Below are 21576 nucleotides of genomic sequence, written 5' to 3'. Positions count from 1 at the left end.
AGTTTGGACAACTGACAGTTCATCTTGTTGCTCAGATTAGGTAATTTTCTTCTTGTTTTGTTTTCAAAAATTTTTCAAAAATCTTTCAAAAATTTTTCTTTTGTTTTCGAAAAAAAATTATAAAATAATAAAAATAATGTTTTCAAAAATAAATTATTCTATGGCTTCAAAACTTTCAATAATGAATTCTAGTGTTTCATGAAGCATGTGAAGCCTGGCTGGCTGTAAAGCCATGTCTAAATTCATTTGGACTAAGGCTTCCAATTTGTTATCAGGAGCAAGCTAGTTGGTGCTAATCCACCTGCTGCTGTTCATGATCTACCTGCTACAAGCTAAAGCTTGACTGGCTATTAAGCCATGTCTGACCCTTTGATTGGAGCTTTAGACTAAAGAGCACAAGATTCCTGGAATTCATATTAAAGATTTTGAAATCCTTATTTTTGTTTTTCAAATAATTTTCGAAAAAATACAAAAAAAAATCATAAAATCATAAAAATCAAAAATATTTTTTGTGTTTCTTGTTTGAGTCTTGAGTCATGTTATAAGTTTGGTGTCAATTGCATGTGCATCTTGCATTTTTCGAAAATTCTCATGCATTCATAGTGTTCTTCATGATCTTCAAGTTGTTCTTGGTAAGTCTTCTTGTTTGATCTTTGCATTTGCATGTTTTGTGTCTTTTCTTGTTTTTCATATGCATTCTTGGATCCTTAGTGTCTAAGCATTAAAGAATCCTAAGTTTGGTGTCTTGCATGTTTTCTTTGCATTAAAAATTTTTCAAAAACATGTTCTTGGTGTTCATCTTGACATTCAAAGTGTTCTTGGTGTTCATCTTGACATTCATAGCATTCTTGCATGCATTCATTGTTTTGATCTAAAAATTTCATGCATTGCATCATTTTACTTGTTTTTCTCTCTCATTATTAAAAATTCAAAAATCAAAAAAATATCTTTCCCTTTTTCTCTCTTAAAATTTCGAAAATTAGATTGGACTTTTTCAAAAATTTTTAAAATCTAGTTGTTTTCATGAGTCAAATCAAATTTTCAAATTAAAAAATCTTATCTTTTTCAAAATCTTTTTCAAAAATCAAATCTTTTTCAAATTTTTTAGTTATTTTCGAAAATTTCAAAAATATTTTCCAAAATCTTTTTCTTAATTTTACATCATAATTTTCGAAAATAACAATAACAATTAATGCTTTGATTCAAAAATTTCAAGTTTGTTACTTACTTGTTAAGAAAGATTCAAACTTTAAGTTCTAGAATCATATCTTGTGATTTCTTGTGAATCAAGTCATTAATTGTGATTTTAAAACTTCAAATCTTTTTCAAAAACTAATTTCTATCATATCTTTTCAAAAATATCTTCTTATCTTATCTTTTTCAAAAAAAAAATTTGATTTCAAAATATCTTTTTTAACTTCCTAACTTCTTATCTTTTCAAAATTGATTTTCAAAATTTGTTTCAACTAACTAACTAACTTTTTGTTTGTTTCTTATCTTTTTCAAAACTACCTAACTAACTCTCTCTCTCTAATTTTCGAAAATATCTTCCCCCTTTTTCAAAAATTTATTTTTAATTAACTAATTATTTTAACTTTTGATTTTTAAAAAAATTTTCGAAAAAAAACTACTAACCCTTTTCAAAATTAATTTTCGAAAATTACTAACCCTCTTTCAAAAATTATTTTCGAAAATCCTCTCCTTCTCTCATCTTATTCTATTTATTTATTCATCTACTAACACTTCATCTCACCCAAATTCGAACCCTCTCTTCCATCTGTGTTCGAATTTTTCTTCTTCTTTTCTTCTACTCACACTGGGACCTCTATACTGTGGTAAAAAGGACCCCTATTATTATTATTTTTCTGTTCTCTCTTTTTCATATGAGCAGGAGCAAAGACAAGAATATTCTTGTTGAAGCAGATCCAGAACCTGAAAGGACTCTGAAAAGGAAACTAAGAGAAGCTAAAATACAACAATCCAGAGATAACCTTTCAGAAATTTTCGAACAAGAAGAGGAGATGGCAGCCGAAAATAATAATAATGCAAGGAGAATGCTTGGGGACTTTACTGCACCTAATTCCAATTTACATGGAAGAAGCATCTCTATTCCTGCCATTGGAGCAAACAATTTTGAGCTGAAACCTCAGCTAGTTTCTCTGATGAAGCAGAACTGCAAGTTTCATGGACTTCCATCTGAAGATCCTTTTCAGTTCTTAACTGAATTCTTGCAGATCTGTGATACTGTTAAGACTAATGGAGTAGATCCTGAAGTCTACAGGCTCATGCTTTTCCCATTTGCTGTAAGAGACAGAGCTAGAATCTGGTTGGACTCTCAACCCAAAGACAGCCTGAACTCTTGGGATAAGCTGGTCACGGCTTTCTTAGCCAAGTTCTTTCCTCCTCAAAAGCTGAGCAAGCTTAGAGTGGATGTCCAAACCTTCAAACAAAAAGATGGTGAATCCCTCTATGAAGCTTGGGAAAGATACAAACAGTTGACCAAAAAGTGTCCTTCTGACATGCTTTCAGAATGGACCATCTTGGATATATTCTATGATGGTTTATCTAAGTTATCAAAGATGTCATTGGATACTTCTGCAGGTGGATCCATTCACCTAAAGAAAACACCTGCAGAAGCTCAAGAACTCATTGACATGGTTGCTAATAACCAGTTCATGTACACTTCTGAGAGGAATCCTGTAAGTAATGGGACGCCTATGAAGAAGGGAGTTCTTGAAGTTGATACTCTGAATGCCATATTGGCTCAGAACAAAATATTGACTCAGTAATTCAATATGATTTCTCAGAGTCTGAATGGAATGCAAGCTGCATCCAACAGTACTCAAGAGGCTTCTTATGCAGAAGAAGCTTATGATCCTGAAAACCCTGCAATAGCAGAGGTGAATTACTTAGGTGAACCTTATGGAAATACCTATAACTCATCATGGAAAAATCATCCAAATTTCTCATGGAAGGATCAAAAGCCTCAACAAGACTTTAATAATGGTGGAAGAAACAGGTTTAGCAATAGCAAGCCTTTTCCATCATCCACTCAGCAATAGACAGAGAATTTTGAGCAGAATCCATCTAGCTTATCAAACTTAGTCTCTGATCTATCTAAGGCCACTGTGAGTTTCATGAATGAAACAAGGTCTTCCATTAGAAATTTGGAAGCACAAGTGGGTCAGCTGAGTAAAAGGATCACTGAAATCCCTCCTAGTACTCTCCCAAGCAATACAGAAGAGAATCCAAAAGGAGAGTGCAAGGCCATTGACATAAGCACCATGGCCGAACCTGTAAGGGAAGGAGAGGACGTGAATCCCAAGGAGGAAGACCTCCTGGGACGTCCAGTGATCAATAAGGAGCTTCCCTCTGAGGAACCAAAGGACTCTGAGGCTCATCTAGAGACCATAGAGATTCCATTGAACCTCCTTATGCCATTCATGAGCTCTGATGAGTATTCCTCTTTTGAAGAGAATGAGGATGTTACTGAAGAGCAAGCTGCCAAGTTCCTTGGTGCAATCATGAAGCTAAATGCCAAATTATTTGGCATTGATACTTGGGAAGATGAACCTCCCTTGTTCATCAATGAACTAAGTGATCTGGATCAACTGACATTGCCTCAGAAGAGACAGGATCCTGGAAAGTTCATAATACCTTGTACTATAGGCACCATGATCTTTAAGGCTCTGTGTGACCTTGGTTCAGGGATAAACCTCATGCCCCTCTCTGTAATAGAGAAACTGGGAATCTATGGGGTGCAAGCTGCTAAAATCTCATTAGAGATGGCAGACAATTCAAGAAAACAGGCTTATGGACAAGTAATGGACGTGTTAGTAAAGGTTGAAGGCCTTTACATCCCTGCTGATTTCATAGTCCTGGATACTGGAAAGGAAGAGGATGAATCCATCATCCTAGGAAGACCTTTCCTAGCCACAGCAAGAGCTGTGATTGATGTGGACAGAGGAGAATTGATCCTTCAATTAAATAAGGACAACCTTGTGTTTACAACTCAAGGATCTCTCTCTGCATCCATGGAGAGGAAGCAGAAAAAGCTTCTCTCAAAGCAGAGTCAACCAAAGCCCCCACAGTCAGACTCTAAGTTTGGTGTTGGGGGAGTCTCAACAATGCTCTGAACATCTGTGAGGCTCCATGAGAGCCCACTGTCAAGCTATTGACATTAAAGAAGCGCTTGTTGGGAGGCAACCCAATTTTTATTTATCTAACTATATTTTTCTTAGTTATATGTCTTTATAGGTTCATGATCATGTGGAGTCACAAAATAAATATAAAAATTGAAAACAGAATCAAAAACAGCAGAAGAAAAATCACACCCTGGAGGAAGCATCTGCCTGGCGTTCAATGCCAGAACAGAGCATGGTTCTGGCGCTGAACGCCCAAAATGGGCAGTATCTGGGCGCTGAACGCCCAAAATGGGCATCATCTGGGCGCTGAACGCCATAATTGCACCCTGGAGAGGAGCTGGCGCTGAACGCCCAGAACAAGCATGGTTCTGGCGTTCAACACCAGAAATGGGCAACAAATGGGCGTTGAACGCCCAAAATGGGCACCAACCTGGCGCTGAACGCCCAGAGTTGTGTGCAAAGGCATTTTGCATGCCTAATGGGTGCAGGGATGTAAATCCTTGACATCTCAGGATCTGTGGACACTACAGGATCATCTCAGGATCTGTGAATCTCACAGGATCCCCACCCACCTCACCCTCTCTCTCTCCATTCATGGTCATCCCTTCTGTTTTCCACTCACCACTCACATCCATACACATATCCCTCCATCTCCTCCATATCTTCTTCTTCTTCTTCTATTCTTTCTTCTTTTGCTCGAGGGCGAGCAACATTCTAAGTTTGGTGTGGTAAAAGCATAAGCTTTTTGTTTTTCCATAACCATTAATGGCACCTAAGGCCAGAGAAACCTCAAAGAGGAAAGGGAAGGCAAGTGCTTTCACCTCTGAGCCATGGGAGATGGAAAGATTCATCTCTAAAGCCCATCACTAAGAAAAAGATAGAGCAAGCAAGAGAGCCTATTCATGGAGCTCAAGAGGCGTATGAAGCTCATCACCATGAGATCCAGGAGATGCCTCAAATGCATTTTCCTCCACAAAACTATTGGGAGCAAATCAACACCTCCCTAGGAGAATTGAGTTCCAATATGGGACAATCAAGGGTGGAACATCAAGAACACTCCATCATCCTTCATGAAATTAGAGAAGATCAAAAAGCAATGAGGGAGGACCAACAAAGACAAGGAAGAGACATAGAAGAGCTCAAGGACATCATTGGTTCCTCAAGAAAGAAACACCACCATCACTAAGGTGGATTCATTCCTTGTTCTTATTTCTTATGTTTTTCGTTTTCTATGTTATGTGCTTATCTATGTTTGTGTCTTCATTACATGATCATTAGTAGTTAGTAACCCTGTCTTAAAGTTATGAATGTCCTATGAATCCATCACCTATCTTAAATGAAAAATGTTTTAATTCAAAAGAACAAGAAGTACATGAGTTTCAAATTTATCCTTGAACTTAGTTTAATTATATTGATATGGTGACAATGCTTCTTGTTTTCTGAATGAATGCTTGAACAGTGCATATGTCTTTTGAAGTTGTTGTTTAAGAATGTTAAATATGTTGGCTCTTGAAAGAATGATGACTAGGAGACATGTTATTTGATAATCTGAAAAATCATAAAAATGATTCTTGAAGCAAGAAAAAGCAGCAAAGAACAAAGCTTGCAGAAAAAAATTGGGCGAAAAAAAATAGAAAGAAAAAAATAAACAAGCAGAAAAAGCCAAAAGCTCTTAAAACCAAGAGGCAAGAGCAAAAAGCCAATAACCCTTAAAACCAAAAGACAAGGGCAAATAAAAAAGATCCCAAGGCTTTGAGCATCAGTGGATAGGAGGGCCTAAAGGAATAAAATCCTGGTCTAAGCAGCTAAACCAAGCTGTCCCTAACCATGAGCTTATGGCGTGTAGGTGTCAAGTGAAAACTTGAGACTGAGCGGTTAAAGTCAAGGTCCAAAGCAAAAAAAAAGAGTGTGCTTAAGAACCCTGGACACCTCTAATTGGGGACTTTAGCAAAGCTGAGTCACAATCTGAAAAGGTTCACCCAATTATGTGTCTGTGGCATTTATGTATCCGGTGGTAATACTGGAAAACAAAGTGCTTAGGGCCACGGCCAAGACTCATAAAATAGCTGTGTTCAAGAATCATCATACTGAACTAGGAGAGTCAATAACACTATCTAAACTCTGAGTTCCTATAGAGGCCAATCATTCTGAACTTCAATGGATAAAGTGAGATGCCAAAACTATTCAAGAGGCAAAAAAGCTATAAGTCCCGCTCATATGATTGAAGCTCTGTTTCATTGATAGTTTGGAATTTATAGTATATTCCCTTCTTTTTATCCTATTTGATTTTTAGTTGCTTGGGGACAAGCAACAATTTAAGTTTGGTGTTGTGATGAGCGGATAATTTATACGCTTTTTGGCATTATTTTTAGTATGTTTTTAGTAGGATCTAGTTACTTTTAGGGATGTTTTCATTAGTTTTTATGTTAAATTCACATTTCTGGACTTTACTATGATTTTGTGTGTTTTTCTGTGATTTCAGGTATTTTCTGGCTAAAATCGAGGGACTTGAGCAGAAATCAAATTCAGAGGTTGAAGAAGGACTGCTGATGCTGTTGGATTCTGACCTCCCTGCACTCAATGTGGATTTTCTGGAGCTACAGAACTCGAAATGGCGCGCTTCCAATTGCGTTAGAAAGTAGACATCCAGGGCTTTCCGACAATATATAATAGTTCATACTTTGGCCAAGAATAGATAATGCAAACTAGCGTTCAACGCCAGCTTTCTGCCCAATTCTGGCGTCCAGCGCCAGAAAAGGATCAAAAACTAGAGTTGAACGCCAGAAATGGATCAAAACCTGGCGTTCAACTCCACAAATGGCCTCTGCACGTGGAAAGTTAAAGCTCAGCCCAAGCACACACCAAGTGGGCCCCGGAAGTGGATTTATGCATCAATTACTTACTTCTGTAAACCCTAGTAGCTAGTTTATTATAAATAGGACCTCTTACTATTGTATTAGACATCTTTGGATTATCTTTTGATCCTGAGATATATCTTTGGACGCCTGGTTCTTAGATCAGAGGGGCTGGCCATTCGGCCAAGCCTGGACCTTTCACTTATGTATTTTTAACGGTAGAGTTTCTACACTCCATAGATTAAGGTGTGGAGCTCTGCTGTTCCTCAAAGATTAATGCAAAGTACTACTATTTTCTATTCAATTCATCTTATTTCGCTTCTAAGATATTCATTTGCTCTTTAACCTGAATGTGATGAATGTGACAATCATCATCATTCCCTATGAACGCGTGCCTGACAACCACTTTCGTTCTACCTTCGACTGAATAAGTATCTCTTAGATCTCTTAATCGGAGTCTTCGTGGTGTAAGCTAGAATGATGGCGGCATTCAAGAGAATTCGGAAAGTCTAAACCTTGTCTGTGGTATTCCGAGTAGGATTCAATGATTGAATGACTGTGACGAGCTTCAAACTCGCGATTGCTAGGCGTAGTGACAGACGCAAAAGGATAGTAAATCCTATTCCAGCATGATCGAGAACCGACAGATGAATAGCCGTGCCGTGACAGGGTGCGTTGACCATTTTCACTGAGAGGATAGGATGTAAACCATTGACAAGGGTGATGCCTCCAGACGATTAGCCGTGCCGTGACAGGGCATTTGGATCATTTTCCCGAGAGAAGACCGAAAGTAGCCATTGACAATGGTGATGCATCACATAAAGCCAGCCATGGAAAGGAGTAAGACTGATTGGATGAAGATAGCAGGAAAGCAGAGGTTCAGAGGAACGAAAGCATCTCTATTCACTTATCTGAAATTCTCACCAATGATTTACATAAGTATTTCTATCCTTTATTCTATATTTATTTAATTATTATTCGAAAACACCATTATCAATTTATATCTGCCTGACTGAGATTTACAAGGTGACCATAGCTTGCTTCATACCAACAATCTCCGTGGGATTCGATCTTTACTCACGTAAGGTATTACTTGGACGACCCAGTGCACTTGCTGGTTAGTTGTGCGAAGTTGTGAACCATGGTATTGGCATCATGTTTTTGGCGCCATTACCAGGGAAAGAAAGAGCGATGAATTTTACATAATCAAAGTGTAATCACAATTTCTGCGCACCAATGAGGATGAATCCATCATCCTTGGAAGACCCTTCCTAGCCACAGCAAAAGCTGTGATTGATGTGGACAGAGGAGAGTTGGTCCTTCAACTAAATGAGGACAACCTTGTGTTTAAAACTCAAGGATCTCCTTCTGTAACCATGGAGAGGAAGCATAAAAAGCTTCTCTCACTGCAGATTCAACCAAAGCCCCCACAGTCAAACTCTAAGTTTAGTGTTGGGAGGTCCCAACAATGCTCTAAACATCTGTGAGGCTCCATGAGAGCTCCCTATCAAGCTATTGACTTTAAAGAAGCGCTTGTTGGGAGGCAACCCAATGTTATTTAATTATATCTATTTATTTTCTATTGTTATTTTATGTTTTTTTCAGGTTGATGATCATGTGGAGTCACAAAAACTACTGAAAAATCAAAAACAGAATGAAAAACAGCATTAAAAATAGCTCACCCTGAAGGAAGAGCTTACTGGCGTTTAAACGCCAGTAAGAAGCATCAAAGTGGCATTTAACGCCAGAAAGAAGCATCAAGCTGGCGTTAAACGCCAGAAACAAGCACCAGACTGGTGTTTAACGCCAGAACAGAGCATGGAATTGGCGTTAAACGCCAGAAACAAGCAGCAAGCTGGCGTTTAATGCCAGACATGCATTCTAAGGGCGTTTGCACGCCTAAATGGAGCAGGGAAGTTAAGTCCTTGACCCCTCTGGATCTGTGGACCCCACAGGATCTCCGCCTATCCCACCTCTTCTTCTCTCCTCTTCACACCTTTTCATAACTCTCTTCCCTAAATACCCTTAACCACTCACCTTATTACCTCTTCCTCAAATACCCTTCACTAATCACCTTATTACCTCTTCCCCATAAACCCCACCTACCTCCAAATTTAAATTCCTTTCCCTCCCAAACCCAATCCTAATGACCGAAACCTAACCTTCCCCCAACCCCTATATAAACCCCTTAACACTACTCCATTTTCACACATCACAACCACTACTTCTCCCCCTTGGCCGAATACACTCTCTCACTCCATCTCCTCCATTTTCTTCTTCTTCTACTACTTTCTTTCTTCTTTTGCTCGAGGACGAGCAAACCTTTTAAGTTTGGTGTGGTAAAAGCATTGCTTTTTGTTTTTCCATAACCATCTATGGCACCTAAGGCCAAAGAAACCTCAAGAAAGAGGAAAGGGAAGGCAATTGCTTCCACCTCTGGGTCATGAGAGATGGAGAGATTCATCTCAAAGGTCAATCAAGACCACTTCTATGAAGTTGTGGCCAAGAAGAAGGTGATCCCTGAGGTCCCTTTTAAGCTCAAAAAGAGCGAGTATCCGGAGATCCGACAAGAGATTAGAAGAAGAGGATGGGAAGTTCTCTCTAATCCTATTCAACAAGTCGGAATCTTAATGGTTCAAGAGTTCTATGCAAACGCATGGATCACTAGGAACCATGATGAAAGTATGAACCCAAACCCAAAGAACTGGCTTACAATGGTTCGGGGGAAATACTTAGATTTCAGTCCGAAAAATGTAAGGTTGGCGTTCAACTTGCCAATGATGCAAGAAAATGCATGCCCCTACACTAGAAGGGTCAACTTTGATCAAAGGTTGGACCAAGTCCTCATGGACATATGTGTGGAAGGAGCTCAATGGAAAGTTGACTCAAGAGGCAAGCCGGTTCAATTGAGAAGACCGGACCTTAAGCCTGTAGCTAGAGGATGGTTGAAGTTCATCCAACGCTCAATTATTCCTACTAGCAACTGGTCTGAAGTTACTGTAGACCTGGCCATCATGATCCATAGTATCATGATTGGGGAGGAAGTGGAAGTTCATAAGATTATACCTCAAGAACTCTACAAGGTGGCTGACAAGTCCTCCACTTTGGCAAGGTTAGCCTTTCCTCACCTCATTTGCCACCTCTGCAATTCAGCTGGAATTGACATAGAGGGAGACATCCTCATTGAAGAGGACAAGCCCATCACTAAGAAAAGGATGGATCAAACAAGAGATCATGGACCTCAACATGAGCATGAGGAAATTCCTCACCATAAAATCCCTGAGATGCCTCAAGGGATGCACTTCCCTCCACAAAACTATTGGGAGCAAATCAATACCTCCCTAGGAGAATTAAGTTCCAACATGGGCAACTAAGGATGGAACACCAAGAGCACTCTATCATTCTCCATGAGATTAGAGAAGATCAAAGAGCTCTAAGGGAGGAGCAACAAAGACAAGGAAGAGACATAGAGGAGCTCAAGAGCACCATTGGTTCTTCAAGAAGAGGAAGACGCCACCCTCACTAAGGTGGACCTGTTCCTTAATCTCTTTGTCTATTTATTTTTCTCTGTTTTTTGTTTATATGCTTTATGTTTATGTTTGTGTCTTATTACATGATCATTAGTATTTAAGTGTCTATGCCTTAAAGATATGAATGTCCTATGAATCCATCACCTTTCTTAAATGAAAAATGCTTTAATAACAAAAGAACAAGAAGTACATGAATTTTGAATTCATCCTTGAAATTAGTTTAATTATTTTGATGTGGTGATAATACTTTTGTTTTCTAAATGAATGCTTGAATAGTGCATATATCTCTTGATATTGTTGTTTATGAATGTTAAATATGTTGGCTCTTGAAAGAATGATGAAAAGGAAAAATGTTATTGATAATATAAAAAATCATAAAATTGATTCTTGAAGCAAGAAAAAGCAGTGAATACAAAAGCTTGCGAAAAGAAAAAGAAAAGAAAAATGGCAAAAAAAAGAAAAAAAAAAGATAAAGAAAAAGAAAAAGCAAGCAGAAAAAGCCAAAAGCTCTTTAAACCAAAAGGCAAGAGCAAAAAAGCCAATAGCCCTTAAAACCAAAAGGCAAGGGTAAAAAGGATACAAGGCTTTGAGCATCAGTAGATAGGAGGGCCTAAAGGAATAAAATCCTGGCCTAAGCGACTAAACCAAGCTGTCCCTAACCATGTGCTTGTGGCGTGAAGGTGTCAAGCGAAAACTTGAGACTGAGCGGTTAAAGTCGAGGTCCAAAGCAAAAAAAAAGAGTGTGCTTAAGAACCCTGGACACCTCTAATTGGGGACTCTAGCAAAGCTGAGTCACAATCTCAAAAAGTTCACCCAGTTATGTGTCTGTGGCATTTATGTATCCGGTGGTAATACTGGAAAACAAAGTGCTTAGGGCCACGGCCAAGACTCATAAAGTAGCTGTGTTCAAGAATCAACATACTGAACTAGGAGAATCAATAACACTATCTAAATTCTAAGTTCCTATAGATGCCAATCATTCTGAACTTCAATGGATTAAGTGAGATGCCAAAACTATTCAGAGGCAAAAAGCTACTAGTCCCGCTCATCTAATTGGAGCTAAGTTTCATTGATATTTTGGAATTTATAGTATATTCTCTTTTTTTTATTTTATTTGATTTTCAGTTGCTTGGGGACAAGCAACAATTTAAGTTTGGTGTTATGATGAGCGGATAATTTATACGCTTTTGGCATTGTTTTTACATAGTTTTTAGTATAATTTAGTTAGTTTTTAGTATATTTTTATTAGTTTTTAAATAAAAATCACATTTCTGGACTTTACTATGAGTTTGTGTATTTTTCTGTGACTTCAGGTAATTTCTGGCTGAAATTGAGGGACTTGAGCAAAAATCAGATTCAGAAGCTGAAGAAGGACTGCAGATGCTGTTGGATTCTGACCTCCCTGCACTCAAAGTAGATTTTTTGGAGCTACATGAGTCCAAATGGCACGCTCTCAATTGCGTTGGAAATTAGACATCTAGGGCTTTCCAGAAATATATAATAGTCTATACTTTTTCCTAGTTTAGATGACGCAAACTGGCGTTCAACGCCAGTTCTCTGCCCTATTTTGGAGTTAAACGCCAGAAACAGGTTGCAAATCAAAGTTAAACGCCAGAAATAGGCTACAACCTAGTGTTTAACTCCAAAAAGAGTCTCTACACATGAAAGTTCAATGCTCAGCCCAAGCACACACCAAGTGGGCCCGGAAGTAGATTTCTACATCATTTACCTATATCTATAAACCCTAGTAACTAGTTTAGTATAAATAGAACTTTTTACTATTGTATCTAAAAATCTTTGGATCATCTTCGAATCTTTTGATCATTTGAGATCTTTAGACCTCCATGGGAGGCTGGCCACTTGGCCATGTCTACCCTATTTTTACTTATGTATTTTCAACGATAGAGTTTCTACACACCATAGATTAAGGTGTGGAGCTCTGCTGTTCCTCATGAATTAATGCAAAGTACTATTATTTTTCTATTCAATTCAAGCCTATTTCTTCTCTAAGATATTCATTCACACACAAGAACATGATGAATGTGATGATTATGTGACGCTCATCATCATTCTCACTTATGAACGCGTGCCTGACAAACACTTCCATTCTACATGCAAACAAGCTTGAATGCATATCTCTTAGCCTCCTGATCTACGATCAGAGTCTTCGTGGTATATGCTAGAATTATTGGTAGCCATTCTTGAGATCCGGAAAGTCTAAACCTTGTCTGTGGTATTCCGAGTAGGATCTGGGAAGGGATGGCTGTGACGAGCTTCAAACTCGCGAGTGCTGGGCATAGTGACAGACGCAAAAGGATTACTGAATCCTATTCCAGCATGATCGAGAACCGACAGATGATTAGCCATGCGGTGATAGCACATTTGGACCATTTTCACTGAGAGAACGGGATGTAGCCATTGACAACGATGATGCCCAACATACAGCTTGCCATGGAAAGGAGTATAAAGGATTGGATGAAGACAGTAGAAAAGCAGAAGTTCAGAAGGAACAAAAGCAACTCCATATGCTTATCTGAAATTCTCACCAATGAATTACATAAGTATTTCTATCCTATTTTATATTTTAATTATATTTTAACTATCAAATCTCCATAACCAATTGAATCCACCTGACTGAGATTTACAAGGTGACCATAGCTTGCTTCAAACCGACAATCTCCGTGGGATCGACCCTTACTCACGTAAGGTTTATTACTTAGACGACCCAGTGCACTTGCTGGTTAGTTGTGCGAAGTTGTGACAAAGAACTAAAATTATGAACGTGCGTATTAAGTTTTTGGCGCCATTACCAAGGAATGAAAGATCACGATTTCGTGCACCATCCTCCAAGGTGAGTGCTGAAGCCAATATGCTCTTAGGTCGAGATCAATGGTATCCATAGATCCATCTACTGCCAGGTTATGCTATAACTCTAAGAACGGCGTCCCAGTAAAATTGGTATGTCTGGCATTTGAATGAGGCTTCTTGGAATGCGTCCAATCCTTCTGGAGCAGGGGGAAGATCTTAGGCTCGCTGAATGGCCTCTTCTGTTATGGGAACTTGCTTCTGATGGACATAGACAGACTGCATGGTTGGCATGTGAAAATTGGAGTAAAATTCAACTACCCATGATAGGTTAACCTGTCGTGGCTGTCTCCGCAGGAATCCCCATTGTCTTTGTTCAATTCGAGGCTCAACAAAATCAACAATGTTGGTTGGGAAGACGAGAAGGTATTCGTTATTATAATTCCTCTCTGCCAGGATAGGGAACATCTGCTCACAGTAGCAGTTAGTGAACCGCGCAGTGTCCTTTGCTGGGAAAGCTTTTTCTTTTTCATCGACCTTGATTATCCTCTTGATTCATTTTGTTGAGGGCTTTACTGCTGTTGAAGATGGCTCTGCCACTAGTGCTCTTTTTGTTCCTTTCCTTGCTGGTGGTTTGGGAGTAGCTTTCTCTTTGCCCTTTTTGGTGGCCATCCTGAAAAAGGAAAAAGAAAGTAATATTTAAAGCTAAGGGTTTGAGCAAGGAAGAGGATGGTATAGGTGATAATCAATGCACGGTAAAGAAGGATGTCGTTAACGCATGGTCATGACTACATGTGAAAAGTTCATCAATGGAAATATAGCAAGTGCATGTGATGACAAGTAAATGCAAGACGTTTATTGGCATGCCGGCAAGGGCATGAGTAGCATAGATCAAGCATTAAATGTCCAAGTTTGATTATCAACTCTTTCAAACTAACAATCTGTTTGTATTGACAATTATATTTAATCAATAAAATATAAAATGGGTTTTGTGAAAAACAGGCATTAGAGTAGTAGAATAGAGTAATAATGCACAATGCCATACGGGCTTTTTCACAAACACATAGCATGCATGGGAAATATGTTATTAAAAGTATTAAATTGAACATGCAAGCAACCCTTTAAGAAGTAATATTAATTGTCAAACAATTCCACAATAACTCACAAGCAAAATATAGAAGTAAATAATCACCCAATTAAATTTCTAACACCAATTAAAGGAATAAAAAGAAAAGAAAAGAAAGAAAAGGAAAATATAGATAATGAAAGTGAAAAGAAAAAGAAGAAGAAAACATTAATAAAAATAATAAAGAAAAAGTAAAAAGTAAGGAAAGAAAGAGAAGAACCTTGATAATGGATGTGAAAAATAAGGGAGGAGGAAGTAAAAAGTGAAAAAGAATAAAGAAGGAAGAAGAGAGAAGAAAGAAATAAGAAGGGAAAAGAAAAGATTTAGATTTGGGAAAGAAAAGATATGATATTTGGCTCTTATCTGGATAAGTTGTGTGTCGCATGTGACGCGGATGCGTGGAGCACGCGATCGCGTGGTGGGTGATAAGTTCAGGTGACGCAGACGCGTGGGTCACGCGATCGCGTGACCTGATTTGTGCTAGTGGCGCGAGTGCAGCCTCGCGTACGCACAACTCTCTGTTCGATACGCACATTGCCAAAAATTTCGGTGACGCGTGCGCATGGGTGACGCGCACGCGTGAATGGCCTGATTTTGTAAAACGACGCGGCCGCATGTGGCACGCGTTCGTGTGGTAGGGCTTGTGCTTCCAGTATCATTCCAGCCCAGCTCCATCATAACTTACTGCCATATACCTCTTTACGTCGATTTTGCAGGGCCACGCGTTCGCGTGGGTGACGCGGACGCGTAGGAGGATATTTTTCAAAATGACGCAGGCACGTCAACAATGCGGTCGCGTGGGCATGTTTGTGCCTAAGGCACACCTCCAGCCACGCTCTCGCGTGACTCTCTGCTTCTTTTCTTCCTTGTTTCTAATGCACTAGTAACGCGGATGCGTCAGCGACGCTTACGCATCGTGTACATTTTTTTTATGCAGTATGTAAATGCAGATGCAGACTATATGCAGAGGTTATGAGAAGAGGCATTAACAAAAAGTAAAAATAAAACGAAGACTGAGACGGAACAATCATACCATGGTGGGTTGTCTCCGACCTAGCACTTTGCTTTTACATCCTTAAGTTGGACGTCTTCAGGCTCATTTTGCTTCTGTTGGTGGGTCTTCCAAAAGGAAAACCTCTAGTTCTTTGTGATCCTTCATCTTCTCACCATGATAAAGCTTCAGGCGATGTCCATTGACCTTCATGAATTTGGAGCTAGAAGGATGACACAGGTGAAAAACTCCATATGGCTCTGCCTTTTCTACTCTATAAGGACCTTCCCATCTTGATCTCAATTTGCCTGGCATAAGCCTCAGTCTGGAATTATAAAGAAGAACTAACTCCCCTGGTCTAAACTCTCTCCTTTTAATGTGCTTGTCCTGGACAGCCTTCATCTTCTCTTTGTATTGCCTGGAGTTGTCATATGCTTCTAGGCAAAGATTCTCCAATTCTGCTAGTTGCAGCTTTCTTTCAGCACCAGATTCTTCAAAATTCATATTGCATTTCCTTACAGCCCAGAAAGCCTTGTGTTCCACCTCTACTGGAAGGTGGCAAGCCTTTCTGTATACTAAGCGAAAGGGGCTCATCCCAATGGGTGTCTTGTACACTGTTCTATATGCCCAGAGTGCATCTTGTAGCCTAGCACTCCAGTCTTTCTTATGGGGCTTTACTATCTTCTCCAGAATGCATTTAATTTCTTTGTTAGACACTTTTGCTTGTCCATTGGTCTGGGGATGGTAAGCGGTTGCTACTTTGTGAACTATCCCATGCTTCTTTAGTAATCCTGTTAGTCTCCTGTTACAAAAGTGAGTGTCTTGATCGCTCACGATTGCTCGTGGTGATCCAAAGTGACAGATAATATGGTTTCTAACAAAGGAAACAACAGTGTTAGCGTCATCAGTACGGGTAGGAATCACTTCCACCCATTTAAAAACGTAATCTACATCTAATAGTATATAAAGGTAACCATTAGAGTTTGGAAATAGACCCATGAAGTCAATGCCCCAAACATCAAAAATTTCACAGAAAAGCATAATCTGTTGAGGCATCTCATCCCTCTTGGATATATTACCAAATCTTTGGCATGGGGAACAAGATTTACAAAATTCAGCAGCATCTTTAAAAAGAGTAGGCCACCAGAATCCACAGTCTAAGATTTTTCTAGCTGTTCTTTGAGGGCCAAAGTGTCCTCCACTCTCAAAAGAGTGGCATGCCTCTAAAATGGACTGGAATTCTGATTGCGGCACACACTTTCTAATTACCTGGTCAGCACCACACCTTCATAAATATGGGTCATCCCATATATAATATTTAGACTTTTCAGCTTGTCCCTTTGACGTTTAGTAAAATTGGGAGGAAAAGTATGGCTAACTAGATAATTAGCTACAGGTGCATACCAAGGAACTACTTCAGATACTGCATGCAAGCTATCAAATGGAAAAGCATCATTTATAGGAGTGGAGTCATCCTTAATGTGCTCAAGGTGACTCAGGTGGTCTGCCACTAAATTCTAGTTACCACTCCTATCCTTAATTTCCAAATCAAATTCTTGTAGCAGCAGTATCCAATGTATCAATCTTGGTTTGGACTCCTTTTTAGCTAATAAATATTTTAGAGTTGCATGGTCTGAGTACACTACTACTTTAGTACCAAGTAAATAGGCTCGAAATTTATCCAGAGCAAAAACAATAGCAAGAAGCTCTTTTTCAGTAGTAGTGAAATTAGACTGAGCAACATCTAAGGTTTTAGATGCATAAGAAATTACGAAAAGATCCTTACCTTCGCACTGAGCCAGCGCCGCTCCTACTGCATGGTTGGAGGCATCGCACATAATTTCAAATTGCTGGCTCCAGTCTGGTCCTCTCACAATCAGAGCTTGAGTCAGGGCGATCTTTATCTTATCAAACACTTTCATACAATCCTCACTGAACTCGAACTCAATATCTTTCTGTAGCAGTCTAGATAAAGGTAATGCTACCTTACTGAAGTCCTCAATGAATCTCTTGTAAAAACCCGCATGGTCTAGGAACGAACGGACTTCCCTCACGGAGGAGGGGTAAGGTAAACTGGAAATGACATCCACCTTTCCTGGATCTACTGAATACCAGTTTTAGAGACAACATGTCCTAGAACAATCCCTTGTTTTACCATAAAATGACACTTTTCAAAATTCAATACAAGGTTTGAACTAACGCATCTGTGTAATACTCTAGCTAAACTATCCAAGCAAAGGTCAAATGAATTGCCATATACACTAAAATCATCCATAAATACTTTCATACAGTTCTCAATAAGATCTGAAAAGATACTCATCATGCATCTTTGAAAAGTAGCAGGTGCATTACATAGGCCAAAAGGCATTCTTTTATATGCATACGTTCCAAAGGGACATGTAAAAGTGGTCTTCTCCTGATCTTCAGGAGCTATATGAATTTGAAAGTAGCCTGTATAACCATCTAAAAAGCAATAATGGGATTTACCTGACAGGCGATCAAGCATCTGATCAATTAATGGCAAGGGGTAATGATCCTTGCGCGTAGCTTGGTTGAGACGCCTATAGTCAATGCAAACCCTCCATGAATTCTGTACTCTAGTTGTCAGGAGCTCTCCATGGTCATTCTTTACTGTTGTGACTCCAGACTTCTTGGGCACCACTTGTACTGGACTTACCCATTCACTGTCTGAGATGGGGTAAATGATATCTGCTTCAAGTAGCCTGGTCACTTCTTTCTTAACAACTTCTAAGATGGTGGGATTCAATCTTCTTTGGGGTTGACAGACAGGTTTTGATTCCTCTTCTAAATATATTTTGTGCTCACAGACTTGAGGACTGATGCCTACTATATCCACCAAGCTCCACCCAATTGCTCTCTTATGTTTTCTCAGCACACTGAGCAGTTGCTCCTCCTGTTGAGAAGTGAGTTCCCTTGCAATGATAACTGGAAACTTCTGATTATCCTCAAGGTAAGCATACTTGAGGTGTGGAGGAAGGGGCTTCAATTCCAATTTCTTCTCATGGCTAGGTTCTGGATCATCCGGGGCTAATAGTAAGTTGTCTTCATTATGTTCAGAGGGTGTCCCCACACTTGGAACTTGCTCCATATGCTTCTCTTTTAATTCTTCTTGGTGAAGTTCAGCTACAGTTTCATCAATGATGTCGCACTGGAAGATAGAATGATCTTCCGGAGGGTGCTTTATAGCTTCATTTAAACTGAAACTTACCGTTCTGCCATCTATCTCAAAGGAGTAAGTTCCTGAGAATGCATCCAGTTTGAACTTTGAAGTTTTTAGGCATGGTCTTCCAAGCAGGATTGATGATGGTCTTCCTGAGTCATTAGGGGGCATTTCCAGGATATAAAAGTCAATGGAAAATGTGAGCCCCTTAATGCTCACTAATACATCTTCAGCAATTCCAACTACTGTAATAATACTTTTATCTGCTAACACAAAACGAGCTGCCGACCTTTTTAAGGGAGGGAGCCTTAGAGTATCATATATAGACAATGGCATTATACTAACACACGCTCCTAAGTCACACATGCAATCAGAAAATATTACACCTCCAATGGTACAGTTAACCATGCATGGACCTGGATCACTACATTTTTCAGGTATACCTCCCATTAAAGCAGATATAGAACTACCTAAAGGGATAGTTTCTAATTCATTAATTTTATCTTTATGTATGCATAAATCTTTCAGAAATTTTGCATATTTAGGTACTTACTGAATAACATAAAAAAGGGAACAGTTACCTCAACCTTTTTGAAAATTTCTACCATTTTGGGATCAAGTTCCATCTGTTTTCTGGACTTCCTTGCAAGATGTGGGAATGGGATAGGAATGGTGCCACTTACAGCTTTTGCATCCTTTGGTGCTTCATTCCTTTGCAGAGCTACTTCTTTTTCAACAATGTCTTGCGCTTCCTCTTCCTCTTTACCATCTTCCACTTCTATCACATCCTCAGCTGGGGGTGTACTTGTTGGCTTGGCTCCTCTTAATTCCTCTCTTACAGTGTGGTTCCAGACCTCAAAGTGATGGCATTGATGCCACCCTTGGGGTTAGGTAAGGGTTGAGAAGGAATTCCACTGGAGTTTAAAGGTTGGTTAGTGGAAGTAGGTAATGAATCTATCCGGGCGGCGAGAGCTTGTAAAGTGGTATTCAGACCATTTAGAGTGGAGTTCAGTGTAGTCTGCATGTCTCGTTGTCCTTGTGTAAGAGAACGTAGCATCTCGTCATTTGATGAGGAAGTGGGATAAGTGATCTGAAGGACCTGTTGTTGGTTCTGCTGGGGTCCTTGTGATTGCCTTAAATGAGGAGCCCTATAAGGTTGGTTCTGATTCTGCTATCTGTTGTTGTTATTCCACCTCTGGTTTCCATTGTTGTCTCTGCCTCCTCTGTTATAGTTGTCCCTCCAGCCATGGTTGGAATTATCCCTCCAAACTTGGTTGGAGTTGTCCTGCCATCCTTGGTTATAGTTCCCACCTTGGTTGTAGTTGCCGCCTTGTTGATTGTATCCTTGATTCGGGCGGTCATAGAAGTTATGAGTAGCTGCCATAGTATTATCTTCTTGTTGGAGTTGTAGGCATTCATCAGTATAATGACTATAGTCAGCACATATGCCACATACTCTTTGAGATCTCTTTTCTTAGTCTGTCTGTAACTTCAGCTGGAAAGTATTTCTCCAAAAATTCTCTTCTGAGCGTATCCCAGTTAGTAACAGTTGCTTCAGGTTGGGAGTAGTACCACTCCCTTGCCTTTCCCTCAAGAGAAAATGGGAAGGCAGTTAACAAAATAGAAGTTTCATTCGCACCCTGATGCCTAACAGTAGAACAGGATGTCTGAAAATCCCTGAGGTGCTTGATGGGCTCCTGAGCAGGTAAGCTATGAAACTTGGGCATCAAGTTGATTAGTGCAGTCTTCAGTTCAAAATCTGCAGCCAGAGTTGGATGATGTACTTGATATGGCTGCATTGTAAAATCTGGGGCTCCAGCTTCCTGGAGAGTAAACCTCCTAGGTGCTGCCATTCTATCTGCACGTGAATTAACTGAATCAGTAGTAAAGGAGCTTGTTTTTCTCTAAATAAAAGAGTAAGTAAAGAAACAAACTAGAATAATGTCTTCAACGGAGGTAATGACTCTTCAATATCCGAAAGCAAAAGCAATGAATGTAAAGTGAACCTAAAGGGAAAGTAATCCTCTCTAAATTCAGATCTAAAAACCTAAAAACTATCCTAATGAGAATATGTAAATGTATCTAAAACTGTATGTCTATTGTGTCTATGATGTCTGTTGAGTCTCTGCATGTTCCCTGGCTTTATTCTGTATTTCTGGGCCGAAAACTGGGTCAAAATATGGCCCGAAATTGCCCCTAGCATTTTCTGTTAATTCTGCATATCGCGCAGGTCACGCGTACGTGATGAGCGGATAATTTATACGCTTTTTGGCATTGTTTTTAGGTAGTTTTTAGTATGATTTAGTTAGTTTTTACTTTGTTTTTATTAGTTTTCAAGCAAAATTCACATTTCTGGACTTTACTATGAGTTTGTGTGTTTTTCTGTGATTTCAGGTATTTTCTGGCTGAAATTGAGGGACCTGAGCAAAAATCTGATTCAGAGGCTGAAAAAGGACTACAGATGCTGTTGGATTCTGACCTCCCTACACTCAAAATGGATTTTCTGGAGCTATAGAAACCCAATTGGTGCGCTATCAATTGCGTTGGAAAGTAGACATCCTGGGCTTTCCAGCAATATATAGTAGTCTATACTTTTCTTGAGTTTTGACGACGCCAACTTCCTGCCCTAATCTGGCATTAAACGCTAGAACTGAGTTACAAGCTGGAATTAAACGCCCAAACTGGCACCAAAGCTGGCGTTAAACTCCAAGAAGAGTCTCTACACGTGAAAGCTCCAATGTTCAGCCCAAGCACACACCAAGTGGGCCCGAGAGTAGATTTTTGCATCAATTACTTATTTCTGTAAACCCTAGGTTACTAGTTTAGTATAAAAACTACTTTTAGGGATTTATTTTACATCTTTGGACGTTTAGACCTTAGACCAGGGAGGCTGGCCTCACGGCCATGCCTAAACCTTTCACTTATGTATTTTCTACGGTGGAG

The 21576-nt window shown here is 39.4% G+C and overlaps 1 non-coding gene across 1 annotated transcript; it reads right to left on the bottom strand.

Annotated features, from left to right (window-relative positions):
* Positions 1-2417: 2417 nt before the first annotated feature.
* LOC112724403 (small nucleolar RNA R71) lies at positions 2418-2525 on the bottom strand. The gene has a single exon (XR_003163567.1). It is a non-coding gene; the product is annotated as a small nucleolar RNA R71 (small nucleolar RNA).
* Between the last annotated feature and the right edge of the window lie 19051 nt (positions 2526-21576).

Source organism: Arachis hypogaea, chromosome 11 (genome assembly GCF_003086295.3).
Source record: "Arachis hypogaea cultivar Tifrunner chromosome 11, arahy.Tifrunner.gnm2.J5K5, whole genome shotgun sequence".
Classification (NCBI taxonomy): Eukaryota; Viridiplantae; Streptophyta; class Magnoliopsida; order Fabales; family Fabaceae; genus Arachis; species Arachis hypogaea.
Note: the sequence above shows the minus strand (reverse complement) of the source record. Positions and strands in the feature narration are given on the sequence as shown.